This window comes from Boleophthalmus pectinirostris, unplaced genomic scaffold, assembly GCF_026225935.1.
Source record: "Boleophthalmus pectinirostris isolate CB_2022bp ecotype Guang Dong unplaced genomic scaffold, ASM2622593v1 HiC_scaffold_3, whole genome shotgun sequence".
Taxonomy (NCBI): Eukaryota; Metazoa; Chordata; class Actinopteri; order Gobiiformes; family Gobiidae; genus Boleophthalmus; species Boleophthalmus pectinirostris.
This window is the reverse complement of record NW_026571299.1, coordinates 41,908,620-41,923,584: the sequence shown is the minus strand read 5'-3', so window position 1 is coordinate 41,923,584 and position 14,965 is coordinate 41,908,620. Positions and strand designations below refer to the sequence as shown.

At 39.4% G+C, this 14,965-nt stretch overlaps 1 long non-coding RNA gene across 1 annotated transcript; it reads left to right on the top strand.

Annotated features, from left to right (window-relative positions):
- The first annotated feature begins 4,634 nt into the window (after positions 1-4,634).
- Positions 4,635-14,734, top strand: LOC129411073 (uncharacterized). Its single transcript, XR_008633139.1, has 4 exons — positions 4,635-4,937; positions 13,181-13,228; positions 13,326-13,723; positions 13,907-14,734. It is a non-coding gene; the product is annotated as an uncharacterized LOC129411073 (long non-coding RNA).
- The last annotated feature ends 231 nt before the right edge of the window (positions 14,735-14,965 follow it).

The window sequence follows — 14,965 nt, the reverse complement described above, 5'->3', positions numbered from 1 at the left end:
AGGCGACAATGAAGGAGCTGACACCCATCCTGAGCTTCTCACTCATCAAAACGGGCTGGATTGTGTTAAAGGCACAGAAGAAATCGAAAAACAATATCCTCACAGAGCTCTTATCACCGTCCAGGTGTGAGTGAGCCCGCTGCAGAAGATAGATAACTGCATCATCCACACCTAAATGGCACTGATAGGCAAATTGTAGAGAATCCAGGGATGGTGCCACCAGGGGTCTGAATGGAGCCAGAACAAGTCTCTCAAAGCTTTCATAACATGAGAGGCCCCTGGTCTGGAGTCATTAAGTCCAGATGGAATAGGCTTCTTGGCCCTGGCACAATGGGGGCCACACCATTTCTCTTCTTTTATGCCCATAGCAGCCAGTAATGCAGAGGTATTCCTTGCAGCATGAGATAGTGCACTGTCAGCATCTTCACACTCACGACCATGTCCTCTCCAAAAAGTCTGGAGCCTTGAGCTCATCCTGTCGGTGCCAGAACTAGGTCCTCACAGGGCACCACTGCCCTGAAAAGCACCTTTTGCTGGGAGCGCTGGCCCAGGCTGCTCCATCTACACTGTCCATACTGGTACTGGGGTACTCATGTGCACGCACACTCACGAGCACTCAACAGTGTTTGGATCTACTGTCTATGGTTTGGACCAGACTTCATGTTCTCACCAGAGGGACTGGACCAGAGTTTGCAGTGGAGGTGTGCTTTTTTGAAGTCTCTGTCAGCTTGATTTAGTGAGAATCCGAGTGTGATTGATGCTTTCATACCAATGAAAACAAACCAAACTAAGAGCTTCTGGATCAAGTGAAACGTTTGGTGTGTACTAACTGCTGTCAGTGTGAAAGCACCCTTAGTTTTGCACCACAAGTGCAGTTCCTCTTGTTCTGACACCAAAAAATGCAACATGCAAACATTAAAGTCTGTGAAACTTCACACATTTACAGTGCCCAGCCTTTTCCGCCTTGTGCCTCCAGCCAGAGCTGTGACGTCACTGTGACATAGGCTGTTAACAGGTCCTACAGACATTTGCCTTTCACTTTCACATTGCTAAAGGACTTACAGAAAAAAACTTAGCATACTGTAAATACATTTTAAAAAATCTCCTGTTTTGATTGGTGATAATCCTCAAAATGTTGCATAATCGTAGCCTACAGGTACCATAGCACTCAGATGGTTGTGTTTAGTAGCAGTAGTATAAGCTTTTATTCTCACATAAAAGGTGTGTGATTGTAGAAGCACTTGTAGAGTTTGTTAGAAGCACAAAAACAAACACTGAACTAGCAGAAATATTGTGAACACATCATGTGCACTGTGAGACCCACCACTGGACACATTCAGTAGATACAACATTCATAGTTTCCAGTGCTTCCTCCCACAGCGCTCTTGTGTATTTATTTACAGACATGTTCAGGCAGTTCTCAGATGACAGGATGCGGCATGGAGTGGTCCGTTTATCGATCTCGGCATGTGTGGAGTGGACCAGACGCAGGGGGAGAGTGCACGGAGCAGCAGTGCATGACACGAGCCAGGACTTATATTGACAACAGCTTTCAATCATGTGTCCCTCCTGAGGCCGCTTACAGAGAGGCTATAATGTCCCATCTACAGAGCGGCCAATGGGAGTGTGCGCTCTGTCACTACTTGTGATCTTTACTGCGGACAGTTGTTCTGTAGAGAGGTAGGAGGAGTCATTCGTTTGAACAGAGCATACACTGTCATTTTGGTTTTGATTGAAAGGTTTGTTTAAAGATGCTCTATGTTGCTCTAACTTGTCAAGAGTGTGTGCCATCTTGCTTTGCTTAGAATGTTCGTCTGTATGGCAATAAACATATTTATCTGGTATTTTTTACTTGCATTAGAGTTGTTTTATTGTTAAAAAATATATATATTTGAAAAACAGTGGTTGCCTCTTCACAGACCTGATCTTCACCATGCCCTGTGGTGTTGCCTGTTGTCTTCAAGGAGATAGTAAATTTTAGTGTCATGATCATTTAGAAATTACTGAGTAAACAATAATATCTCCATGGAGACGTGCAGGTGGCAGTCACTACACCCAAAAAGTTACTTAGTGCACATTTAAGATTGATAAATCCACATTTGTTTTAATTGGAATTCCACCGTACTTTGTCAACCAACAAGTTATTACAGGTAATATTTGCAAATATCATTCAACAAAGAAAAAAGTTCAATAGTTAAATTTGTTTAAACAAAGTGAAGCTGCTCAGTGTTTCTGGGTGGTGACTCTATTCTAATCCCATTGAGCACAAAGGTCTAATCACTCCTTACTGACCCCATTTGCCTGCACTGCTCTCTTCCTCTCACCATTGGCAGCATAGTCTGATCTTTTGCTTGTGTGGCTCAGCATCAAACCTACAAACTTCTATTTCCCTTCAGACCACAAAGTCTCTGTGCTCCACCTCATCCGGACGCACGCCTTCCTGTCACACTTTCACTTGCCTCGTGCCTATTTTTAACAATATGCAGCAGAAACAGTTATATCTAAGCAAGGAAGCTTGAGTTGTATCAGTGTTCAATCTCTACATTTCAGAAGATTTGTAGTAAATTATTTAGTGTGCAATATATGATGCAGTCAAGACACTGACTAGTTCCACTACAAGTACAATTTGGCCTTCTGCCCAATGTCGTCACAATATACTATTTAAGAGAATGGCTTTTAACCTGAAGTTTATCTGCTCTTACAGTTCCTTTAAATTTACTATACTGTACACATGGTGTTGTGGAGCACAAAGGGGTCATAATGTTACTTACTATGGCCCCTAATCATTTACTGCCAAGTACAGAGAGAACAGCTCTTGGATCACTGCCATGGATCACAACGATTCTAGAAAGACACAAAAGACTCAAACTCATTATTAAATACCAAACAAGACAAACAAAGATTGAATATAACATCATAAATCAAATTTAATGGTGCACGTATGTAACTTTTCTGGTGAAGGGTCTTCCACTTATTGTCACAATGGAGTTGGGTCCTGGTCAAGTGTTAACGGAGGGAAACAGGGGCAGATTTTTGACATTCAAATGTCTCTTATTCAGAAACTAGAGGGAACTATTGAAATAAGTAAAGTATCAGAATGTAGGAAAGAGTTACACTCCAACAGGGTCAAGTTAAACCTGTGATATTCTTTCAAGTTGTTGACAAAAATTTAAATGTTGGTAACGGAGGGAATGAAATATGCAGCACTTTTTGGGCAATAAATCCAAACAGTGATAACTAGTGGTTCTCACTTCCATATCCTTAACAAACTGGTTTGAATATTTGCTTCATATAGTTTTCTACCATATGGTACAAGATTAGGTTGAAAAACCTCTTACTTTTTGACTCATGAGATTTTTTATTAAGAAAGGTCATGGTAACGGAGGGAAAAGTAACAGAGGGAAAATTGTGCAAACAAGTAGAAGGTGCAGGATTTTACATCATTTGTCACTTTTTTCTTCTGAATACTTTAATATTACTTCAAAATGAAAGGAAACTATTTCTATAAAATCTGTCAGTCCTTCCAAGCAAATTTTTATCATAATTTTTTTTAATTTTTTTTTTAAATCATGTCCCTTCATCAACAGTTCAAAGATGGAATACACAAGATATGATGAAATACATCCATTTATTTACATGATTTGCAGGTCTTTGATATTTGGGAAATAATTTTTGTTCCATGTTTCATACATGGTCTGTTTAAAATGTATAGAATTTTAGAACCAAAAATGGTACAGAAAAAAGGTCAACAGTTTCATAAACTAGAGTACATATACTATGTACATATGCTGAATTTTTGGCCTTGCTGTATACTTCTGCTTGACCGGGCCCAGATGTTCATACTTTTCCTGGGAATAATCCACAGTATGGCAGTAAACCGAATTACTTTTATGGAGACAAACATGTTGATACCATCAGGTTGATCAAAAAGTGAGATTGGCAAAGCAAGAACACAGACAATGTGGTGGATCCTCCTCAAGAAAAGTTCAAGCTACAAAAAGACAACCAGGTCAGCATATATTCTCTTTTTTTTTTTTTTTCCATAGTTGATTGTTTACATATTTTACATACAAAACAAGGTCAGAGTGATCTTGAGCAAAGAGATTACCTTGAAAATTTGTAATGGACCTAAAATAGAATACAGGCAGAAGATTTTTGATGTTATGGCAAAACGTAGGTCCTATCTGTTCATAACCTATTACTTGTTTACTCACTGTCATTCACACAAACACATTATTTGCCAATTATGTATCCTACACAATGAATTAAAATGGACAAAGTACGTGTTTTTCTTGGTGTAAACATAAGTCAGCTGTGTACTGCCTGCATCTAATTACAAAGCATTTTATAGTCTGATCATTAGGAAGTGTGTGTTTAAGGTAAGTCAGGATATTTTTTGAACCACTGCAAACTGTTTCAAATGAACTAATCCTGTTTTTCACATTTTCAGAGTACAATGCCTTTAATCAAACTTCCAGTAATATCCAGACAACTGTAAACTGATATCATGCAACGCCATCCTTCTTCATTCTGTGTTATCTAAGCTACAGTTTGTGTTTGTGTTGCGAAAAGAGCGATTGGACTAGGGAGCAGGTTGCACACATGGTTATTATGAATATGATAAAGTTGTGTCATTGTGGCCCACAGGCAGCGGCGGGGAGCTCCAGCGTGAGTTGTCATTACTCACCACACGAGGAGAGAAGCGTGATCAATAAACTCCGTATGCTGCTCTCTTCTATCTGCAGCGGAGAGGGATTTTCACTGCACTGCATGCTGGCATCACGTCTCCCACAGCGATAAAGGCTTTATGGAGCTGTATGGGCCGACGCTCCGCTCGCTACGTGCAACAGTCGATCTTTGTGGAAGAACTAAACTCGTTTTTTTTCCGGTTTAACTGCAGGAGTTTTGCCTAAAGTCAGAATGACGCTCATCTGAAGGTATTTGATAGACTATTAAATTTCATTCACCAGAGCACAAGATAACTTTGTATAGTCAAAATCAGTCTGTATTTGATTAATATGATAAATATTTTGGAATAGGCTACATCGTCAAGGTAATGTTTCACTTTTTTCCCACGTATTGTAGAGTAAAGTCATATAGAGGAGGTCCATGTAGAGGAGTAGCAGCTCTACACAAAGCTTGTCACAGTCTTCCCTTTAAAAGCAATCACAATTACAATATTATGTGGCAACACTTATAATAACTACACCTTATTTAGCCTTAATAAAGCATGAACAAAGATGGAATTAATAATGATTCATGCTTAGTAACTACTTAATGACTACCTGAATTAGCACTTAACTTGGATGCAAAACAACTTTCTCCAGCTAAACTCTGACAAGACTGAAGTCATAGTGTTTGGTCCACAGAAACAAAGGGACAGTGTCAGCATCACCTCCAGTCTCTCTCTCTAAAACCTTCAAATCAGGCAAGAAATCTAGGGGTAATAATGGACTCAGACTTGAACTTTAACAGTCACATCAAATCAATAACATCTGCAGCCTTTTACCATCTAAAAAACAGAGCAAAAATCAAAGGTTTACTGTCTAAATCAGACTTGGAGAAACTTATCCATGTGTTTGTCTCCAGTAAATTAGATACTGTAATGTTCTGCTCACTGGTCTCTCCAAACGAGCTGTGAGACGCTGCAGAACATCCAGAACATCCAGAACATCCAGAACATCCAGAACGCTGCAGCTCGGGTCCTGACTCGAACTAAGAAGTACGAGCACATAAGTCCTGTGCTCAGGTCTCTGCACTGGCTCCTGTGCCTCAGAGAATAGACTTTAAAGCAGCTCTGCTTGTACAAGTCTCTCCATGGCCGAGCACCAAAGTTCATCTGTGACATGTTAGTGTCATATGAACATCTCACACTCTGAGGACCTCAGGGACCGACCTCCTGCTGGTGTCCAGAGTCACGACTAAACAAGGGGAGTCAGAGTTTCAGGTTCATGCAGCTAAAACCTGGAACAGTCTGAACATGTGAGACAGACTCTTCTGTGACGCTGTTTTAAATCCAGACTCTAAAACATTTCTGTTTAACTGTGCAAATAACTGAAAGGTTTTCATTCCACACTCTTCTCTCCAATTTATGTCTCTCTTTTTTCATTTTAATCTTCATGATTATTTATGTTTTGATTTGTTTTTATTATGATTTTAATGTATTTCTTATTCTGTAAAGCACTTTGAATACTTTGTGTACGAATTGTGCTGTACAAATAAACTTCCCTTGCCTTAACTTTCACTTAATTCACCTGTGCTGTAAATAGTTACTCATAAGTATTTCTTACTTTTACTTACTTTTACTTACTTTTATTTCTTACTCATGAACTAACCATTTGTGTGTGCATTTGTAAATGTATATTTAAGTACAAATTTGAGCATTTATTAATGATTAATAAGCCATGAGAGAATGATTTACTAGTAATGCATTATTGTTTCTCTGGAATTTGACCAACCTTAACAAATGCTTAATAAATCATAATTAGTCTTCACTTTAGAAAAACTCTCAGAAAGACTTAACTAACAGATAACAGCTGCCTGAATGATCATTGTATTACATTATTAAATCATTAATCATTCTCTCATAACTTACTAATCATTAATAAATGTTCAAATGTGAACTTAAATATGCATTTGTAAACATGCAAATGGTTAGTTCATGAGTAATTAAGAAGTATTGAGTAACTATTTACAGCACAGGTGAATTAAGTGCAAGTTAAGTGCTAATTCAGGTAGTAATTAAGTAGTTACTAAGCAAGGCGAGGCAAGGTAAGGCAAGTTTATTTGTACAGCACAATTCGTACACAAAGTAATTCAAAGTGCTTTACAGAGTAAGAAATACATTAAAATCATAATAAAAACAAATCAAAACATAAATATTAAAATTAAAAAAGAGGGACATAAATTGAGAGAAGAGTGCAGAATGAAAACCTTTCAGTTTTATGCACAGTCAAACAGAAATGTTTTGAGTCTAGATTTAAACAGCGTCGCAGAAGAGTCTGTCTCACATGTTCAGACTGTTCCAGGTTTTAGCTGCATGAACCTGAAACTCTGACTCCCCTTGTTTAGTCGTGACTCTGGGCACCAGCAGGAGGCCGGTCCCTGAGCTCCTCAGAGTGTGAGATGTTCATATGACACTAACATGTCACAGATGTAAGCGTGAATCATTATTAATTAAGTCTTTGTTCATGCTTTATTAAGGCGAAATAAGGTGTAGTTATTATAAAGTGTTACCTATTATGTTGTGAAATAGAATGTATAACTGTGGCCATGCTTTCTAGTCAGTGTTTGGTCTTGTCAGGTCTCCGTAGTTAAGCAAGACCTAGCGTGGTTAGTACTTGGATGGGAGACTGGGATGGTGCGGTGAGGCAGTTGCGTGACCAGCTAGTCCATTCTATATTCCGTTTGAATCCACAAAGGACTGGAACTGGACAATAGAGAGTGAAAATCAACGGTGTTACTTGAGATGATCCAACCACAGCCGTTTTTTTGGGGGTTTTTTTTACGTGTAAACCACCAGACTTGTTTTTGACGTAAACTGACTATTGCGTTTCTCTGACTGGTTAATCCGCTTGTCATGCCCTGTGAAATTGTGGAGACGTGGTGCAGAAATTTTGGACATAGGACCTCATTTCCTAATGAGCCAGAGTGTAGGAGATGTGTGGAGACGCTTTTTTAAATATTCCATCCAGTCCTTGTATTTGCAGAGGTCACTGGTGCTAGGCTAGTGCATGTCAATGGCCATAGTTAGCCTGCCACTAAAAACAGTCTTACCCACTCCACAAAACACACGGAGCAAATCTTTTATTACACCAGAATGTCGATGTAAATGTCAGTGTTGATAGAGTAATGTTTGAAATAAAACTAACCTTGCATCGCATGAATCGTTGCATGTTGAGGAACTATTTTCTCAGCAGCAGCGGAATTTTACTTTGCCGGTAAGATAGGTGCTTGGTGATATCCAGTGTTGGGAAGGTGACTTTTAAAATGTATTTCCCTACAGATTACAGATTACATATCCCAAAATGTAGTTTGTTACGGAATCCATTAAGTTACTTAAGGTGAGTAACGTAATCTGAATACTTTGGATTACTTGATTTGCTGTAGAGAAGCAAAGACTAGGAAATCATAACCTAAGATGTTTTATCTGCTAAAACAAAATAAAAAGCCCAGATTTTACTTAACCATATTAAAAATATTACTGATAGAAGAGGAGGAGACCCGGTCCACACGGCATGATTTAATCCTGTTAAATCCTGTTTTAGTCCTGTTTTAGTCCTGTTTTAGTCCTGGTTTAGTCCTGGTTTAGTCCTGGTTTAGTCCTGTTAAATCCTGTTTTAGATCTGGTTTTAGACCTGGTTTTAGACCTTGTTTAGTGTCCGGCAATGAGTGGAATTATGGGGGAAAAAAATTTAAATAAGGGGGATGTCGCCCAAAATGTAAAAACAGGAAAATACCGCAGTGTAATCTATTTATTTCAACAAAGTAACTGTAATCCAATTACCACTCACTGAAACAGTAACTGTAACGGAATACAGTTACTCATAATTTGTACTCTGATTACGTAACTCTGGTACATGTAATCTGTTACTCCCCAACACTGGTGATATCAGTCCGCCGGTGCCAAGCTTTCCATCAGGAAGTACAACTCGCTGCTGCTGCTCAGATATAAATCCTTCAGATGCAAGAAAATTATTCTATCGACACAGACATTTACATCGACAGTCTGGTGTAATAATAGATTTGCTTTGGGTGCTTTTTTGGAATAGGTAAAACTGTTTTTAGTGGCAGGCTAACTATGGCCATTGACATGCACTAGCCTAGCACCAGTGACCTCTGCAAATACAAGAACTGGATGGAATATTTGAAAAAGTGTCTCCACACGTCTCCAACACTCTGGCTCACTAGGAACTGAGGTCCTATGTCCAAAATTCTGGACTGTCCCTTTAAGTTTTGTCAAACCGTGTGGTTCCGACTGGTCATGTACATGAGGCGGCACTGGCTCTAGGAATGGAAACTGTTGTTGTGTTCTTGGGCAAGACACTTCACCCATGCAGCCTCATATAATTTCTTTCTTGTCTCACGTATATATCTTCTTCCATGTACGTAGGTGATCTTATTAGCTCTACGACACACATGTGCACCGGGAGACTAAGCCATGCGCATACAAATCAAATTCTAAACTAGAGCGATGTCTTACTTCTGTATGCGAGCTCGGGGCTTTGATAAAGAGCATGCTTAAGGATAGTGTTAACACGAGCTGCACGGCCCTGCATTATTGATGACGCCCGCGGGGAGCTGGGACACACTTGTAAAGCAGCTCTCCTCTCTCCGGTCACAGGCCCTGCTATGTGCCACTGCTCCCCTCAGGGCCTGACACCCTCACATCATATTTATGCTCTAAGTACATTCAACAGGACTGCTCCGGGCTATTTGGGTTCATCACAAGCTACATGAATCAGCGGTGTAAACAGAATGGAGATTAGACCGGCCCTTATCCTCTCAGCCCCATGTAATGCGCTAATGCTGTTGTGTATTTTTTCATAGCTTTCCAGTTGTGCTTTCTCCCCACAGTTAATGGGGCAGTATTACTCTATCATTTAGGCTAATTACTGCAGAACAAATGGCGTCTCGCTGCCTGTCAGCCGACTCTGTGGTGTAATCACTCCTGACCCACTTGCTGCACTCCCTGTTTTAACTGTGGATTGTATATTGCGGCTCTCCTTAATTATTAATGGACCAAACTGTGTGGGACGAGCTACATTTAATCCGAGGCTCTAATAAGCAGTATTGTGGCATGTGCGCCGGGGCATGGGGTTAAGTAGACTCTCTGCTGAGGGGAAGCTATGTGTTACTTGTCAAGTTCAAGAGGTAAAATCAATTATAAAACAAATTCGGAATTAGATTATTAGTATTCACCTGCAGTGTTGGGAAGGTTACTTTTAAAATGTATTCCCCTACAGATTACAGATTACATACCCCAAAATGTAGTTTGTAACGTAATCCATTAAATTAGTTTAGGTGAGTAACGTAATCTGAATACTTTGGATTACTTGATTTGCTGTAGAGAAACAAAGACAAGGATATCGTAACATAAGATGTTTTGTCTGCTAAAAGAAAATAAAAAGCCCAGACTTTACTGAACCAAATTAAAAATATTATTGATAAAAGAGGAGGAGACACGTCCACACAACATGGTTTAGTCCTGTTAAATTCTGGTTTAGACCTGGTTTTAATCCTGGTTTAGTCCTGTTAAATCCTGTTAGATCCTAGTTTAGACCTGGTTTTAGTCCTGATTTAGTCCTGGTTTAGACCTGATTTAGACCTAGTTTAGACCTGGTTTAGATCTAGTTTAGATCTAGTTTAGACCTGATTTAGACCTGATTTAGACCTGGTTTAGATCTAGTTTAGACCTGGTTTAGACCTGGTTTAGACCTGGTTTAGACCTGGTTTTAGACCGGGTTTTAGACCTGGTTTAGACCTGGTTTAGACCTGGTTTTAGACCTGGTTTAGACCTGGTTTAGACCTGATTTAGCTCTAGTTTTTAGTTTAGGAATTACCGAGAAAAAAAAAAAAAAGAAGGGGGATACAGCCCAAAATGTGAAAACAGGAAAATCACGCCATGTAATCATTTATTTCAACAAAGTAACTGTAATCCAATTACCACTCACTGAAACAGTAACTGTAACTGAATACAGTTACTCATAACTTGTACTCTGATTACATAACTCTGGTACATGTAATCTGTTACTCCCCAACACTGTTCACCTGTCAGGAGAAGTGGGGACCCTGCTCTGAACCCTGAGTCGATATTCTGGTCTGGAGAACTGATCTAAAAATGTCATGGACCTCTCAGTTGGCTCCTCTCTTTACAGGGGAGCTGCGGCTCTTCTCTCTTGAATTCAGATTACTATATTCCAGTGCCTGATTTAAATGTGCTGTTCTCATTCACGCCCTCAGTGAGTGATACGGGGAGCAAGAATTGGTTTTGGGGTTAAGTCATTCACTCCCACATGCCAGAGTCAGGTCCCTCTGATCTGAAGGTATACACCTGACTAATTGCACTACACACTTCAACTTTGTTAAAGGCCGCTCAAAATCACCTTTTGGAACCTCTATGTAAAATGTGGTTTTGATCCACCTGAACAAACTTGAAATCTTTGAAAGCAGACTCGAACTGCTGAATTGCTCACGATTCCAGCCGTGACTAATTCTTTGGCGCGGCCTTGCTGACAGAAAAGACTGAAATCTTCATTGTGTGGAGCCAGAATAGGACAGATTGTACACTTCATGCACCAGCTGTCGGAGTGAAAGAGGCTTTGAAGGAGCAGCTTTACAAGACAAGAGCTCATTTGATCAAACAGTTGATCTCTGGAGAAGCCCATCACTGCCTCAGTGCAGCCTACATAAGAACATAGTGTAAACAGCACTCAGCATTCGCCTCAGTGTGGAGCAAGAAGCAGGTAAGTGAGGGATAAGTGCTTAAGGATCATAGGTCTAAGAGGCCGCGTACAGCACAATGTCACAGGTGCGGCTTCTTTACACGCAATCGTAATGAGGAAGTTGAATGTATTTGCGTGGGTGTTAGAAATGTGAAACCATTTATTTAAATACTTCTTCTTCTTCTTACATTTTACTGGCAGAAAAAGTATCTGTGGAGTTAGAAAATAGATTCTGTCATGCAGTAGACCTACTCTGGGAATGTCACATTAAGTTTAAACATTTTATTGTCAACATATGCAAATTTGTCCTCTGCATTTGACCCTTTCCTTAAAGCCTCTGGGGAACCATCTCCTGATCTTGAGCTTGATCAGGGCTATCAGAGTTGTTTTGGGTTGATGGAGGAAAATCCACTTAGGACACAGGGTAAACTCCTCAAAGACAGGCCCAGGCAACCCAGAATCAAACAAGGAACCTTCCCCGTTCACTTTGTATATAGGCGAGTTTCATTGTTGACAAAAGTGCACGTTGCATGCTGGGAATTATTTTGGTCGGCGGCAAAAAACACTAATTCAACATGACGGACAGAGCGAGAAAGCACGTAAAGGGTATTGATCCCGATTATTTATCCACTGTAACAGCAGAGGACCCAAGACCATTTGACCAGAAATTGGTCAGAAGCATCGACAGACACCAAATCACCCTTTTCAACCCCGACAAAAGGACCAAACCAAACTTCTGGTCAAAATCGGCAACTACTGGGACAAATATTCACTTGGGCGATATCCACAATGACTTGGTGGAAACTCCTGGGCCATTCACAGCAGAAAAGATGAAAACCTCCAAGAGTCTCGATGTGTTGTTGAACTTGTTGGAGTCCACGGTTTGTTAGGATCTTCTACGTTTGCTCTGCGGATGTTTGAAAGTTGTTTAATTCACCGTTAGTTGTTCTTTTCACTCAGAATACGAAAAAGACATTTTCCTTCTTCCGTGCTTCTAATTGTGCATCTGATAATGCAGCAGGAATTTACCATTGTCGGGGATAAATACTCGAGGTTACACACTGTGTTTGACCGCTATCCTGTTTCTTGCCTCCGACCAAAATATTTCCCAGCATGCAACATGGGCTTTTAATAACAATGACATCAGCTGAAACTCACCTATCGTGACATCTCTCATTTCTGCCTGGATGACTAACTGATCTACCATCTGATGAGTGGGCCGGCATCCGGGTCACAGAGACAGAAATGTTCTCCAGTTTGTTGTATTTTATTTGCATTTGTTTAAGCAATTAATAAGCCTATATAGAAACAGAAAGGTATGTTAAGATCGTAGCTCTTTGCCAGTCTCTGAAAGAGAACATGTTTTAGGTTGTGGACTTATTATTGAAAAGATATTGAAAAGACACATGGAAAAGACACTAATATCTGATGTTTAACCTGATTTTTCCAACCCTAATGGATTCTAAAACTAATCTCAAAACTTGATACTCATTTGAGCAAGTGTTAATTAATACTGACAAAGTTGCATTCACACGACAAAAGATGCTAAAATCATCTTTGTCGCGGGTGGCCCTGGCTCTGGAAAGGGCATTAGTGTGAGAACGTCGTAGCAAAGTATGTCTATTGTCTATTTTTTGAAGTATTTTCCCAGTTTTGTTTTGCAAGTTATTCCTGTTTTTTGAATTATTATTATTATTATTATTATTTATTAATTAATTTTTTATCTTTAATTTCAGTTTAGGAGCCTTTAAATAGACATCTAAAAATACAGTTCTGTTCATAAGGTAAGACAATATCTTTACTATTATTTTTTGTCAATCAATAATGTGATCTGCAGGTTGTTCACGCGTAGTAATTGTGTACTTTTTTTTTTTTTGTCAGGCCAGCTTTCTAAATCTCTGAGAAACCACATTCTTTTCTCATCAGAATCAAGGTGTTATTTATATTTGAAAAAGCAGAACTATTGTGTAATTTAGACAAGTAAAGAGAAGGAAGAAAAATAAAATAACCTAAATGACTCAAGTAGAAAAGAGTAGGGAATTTTTGTCAAATCATTGTCAAATCTTAAATCTAGTTTATACTGTATGTCTTTTAAGTCTAACCTGTCATATGCACATTAAATATGATCATTATAGCATTGCTGATTATTATAGAACTTGATTTAATGTGTAAAATTTTAGACTTGATTGTTTTAATGAAAATAAGCTTTCTTCTTCTTTGCTTCATGCTCTTGCAGCATAGCTGTGTGAAGGAACTCCAAGAATTTGGATTCTATGCATGTAAGTGCCAACATGATAATCACACAAAGTAGTGCCAGGGATGATGCCCTATTAAGTCATTTCCTGGTGTGTTTGTGTTGACCTTTCATGTTGTAATTATAGAACCATGGATATTCTGGCCAGCAGAAGAAAAAAAAACTATCAGTATGTCTTTTCATTGATATTGGTGTGTGTTTATTACAGGAGTACACAGAGGAGCCTGTTCTGTCCAGTGACCCTGTGGAGCTTCTCTCCAGAGTTTGTGGAGCAGACAACTGTCTAATCAAATATGGAAATGAAGCCTCCATCATATCAGGAGGGACAAGAGATCATCACATTTGGAAACTTCCCGGAAGTATTTCTGGTAATATTTGGACTCATGTATGCATTACACCTTAGCTATCCTAAACATCTGAACCATATGTTTGGGTTTGGGCAAAAAGTACTTCTGGGACTGTATGGGAAGCTTTCCCCAGACTGCAGACTTAAAAAAATATTTGACAGTGTAAATTTAATGCTTATTTATTTCTTATTTGTATTTATTTGTAAAGGGACAGTACATATTAATGAACATTAAAAATGGAAATATGTAAAGATTATAGCCAACGTGGCTCATTTCCATCTTCAGTCCCTCGGCAGATTGATGTAAAATCATCTACAGGACAAAGGAAAGTACAACAACAATCACACAAAAGTACACAACACCAGCACACACACTGTAAGCACAACACACTCACTGTACACACAACACACTCACTGTACCCACAACACACTCACTATACACACAACACACTCACTGTACACACAACACACTCACTGTACACACAACACACTCACTATACACACAACACACTCACTGTACACACAACACACTCACTGTACACACAACACACTCACTGTACACACAACACACTCACTGTACACACAACACACTCACTACACCACAACACACTCACTATACACACAACACACTCACTGTACACACAACACACTCACTGTACACACAACACACTCACTGTACACACAACACACTCACTGTACACACAACACACACACTGTACACACAACACACTCACTATACACACAACACACTCACATACATACAACACACACTGTACACACACACACACACACACTGTACACACACACTCACTATACACACACAACACACTCACTGTACAACACAACACACTCACTGTACACACAACACACTCACTGTACACACAACACACACACTGTACACACACCAACACACTCACTATA